Source organism: Saccostrea cucullata, unplaced genomic scaffold (genome assembly GCF_032062105.1).
Source record: "Saccostrea cucullata isolate Sc308-1 unplaced genomic scaffold, CSIRO_AGI_Scuc_v1 ctg3493, whole genome shotgun sequence".
Lineage (NCBI taxonomy): Eukaryota > Metazoa > Mollusca > Bivalvia > Ostreida > Ostreidae > Saccostrea > Saccostrea cuccullata.
The window spans coordinates 16,268-17,848 of NW_026933310.1; positions in this window are offsets into that span (position 1 = coordinate 16,268).

A 1,581-nucleotide genomic window follows, 5' to 3' on the forward strand; every position below is an offset into this window, starting at 1 on the left:
AGTATTGACGACGAACGAAAGGTCGCGTCCTGGATAGTGAATATCACGATCTATAATCCCTGAAAGTTTCATGTTGATATCTTCTACCGTTCTTGAGATTAACCGTAGACAAAATGTCATTTTAAATTCAGAAAATGTCCCCAAACTTGGCACCAGAAGAGAATTTTCAAAAAATCTCTCGGAAAAAATAACTTCAGATAACAACACATAATTTCTGTAAATTTTATGAAAATCCACCCAGTAGTCTTCGAGAAATCGCGTGCACAAAATTTAGTGTACGGAAAAATAATAATAATAATAATAATAATAATAAGAAACAATAGAATCACTATAAGGACTACCGTGAAGACGGAAGACCTTAATAACTAGTGCTAATTGTAACGGGAACCGTTACAGATGTTCCCCAAACGCTCCCCAACTCCCTTCTCGTGCCATATTCCCTGTAAGTTTCATAAAAGAAGGCAAAATCTATGCATTTAAGACGTAAACAAAGTTTTCCCAAAAGTATACCAAGTATTTCAAATTTAAGCAATGCAAGCGTGCGCATGTGATTGCATGAGCCTAATGACGATATCATCTTGTCTACACTTTTTACTCATTGCACGTGCACGCACGTGCATGATGACCATACCTTCTTGTAGGTGTCCATTATGTCTGTCTATGTTCTTAATCCCATCCTGTTTGGTTGAAAAACAAGGGAGTTATAACCATTTAAAGTTTAAGCCAATCAGATTGCAGCGCACGTGCATGCGCGTGTTTTCATGACAATTATTATATATCATATTGTAGGACATCTTAAAGTAGCCTATGTTTTAAATTTCAAAGCATTTTGTAAAAAAACAGAAAAGATATTGAGATTTTTGTTTCAGCCAATCAGAGCAAAGCACACGTGCACGCACGTGCATGCATGTGAATGGTGACCATACCATCTTGTAGGAGTTATTTATGTCTATCTATGTTCTAAATCTCATGCTGTTTGGTTGAAAACCAAGGGAGTTATAGTCATTTAAAGTTTCAGCCATTTCAGCCAATCAGATTGCAGCGCACGTGCATGCGCGTGATTTGATGAAAAATTTTGTATATCATATTGTAGTACATCCTAATGCATGCCTATGTTATAAATTTCAAAGCATTTCATCATAAAATAAAAAAGATATTAAGATTTCTGTTTCAGCCAATCAGAGCGAAGCGCACGTGCATGCGCGTGAGTTCATGAAAATTTGACCATGTCATCTTATCTACACATCTTATATATCATTATATAATGAGTTTCAAAACATTTTATCAAAAAATATAAAAGTTACAACCATATTAAATATATCAGTCATTTTACTCATTGCACGCGCCCGCACGTGCATGCGAATGCGCGCAAAATGACCTTCGTTCAGCACATCTACACAACATGCCTACTAACCCTAAAAAGGTTTTAACTTAGTTTGGTGAACAGTTTCTGAGAACACTTCCGGACAAAAAAGTACCGGAGAAGAAATAAGAAGAACTAGAGCAAAGCTCGTTGCAAAGCAACGAGTAGGTCTTCCGTCATGTTTGACCGGAAGTGGCTTTCATTTTTAACTAAACTGA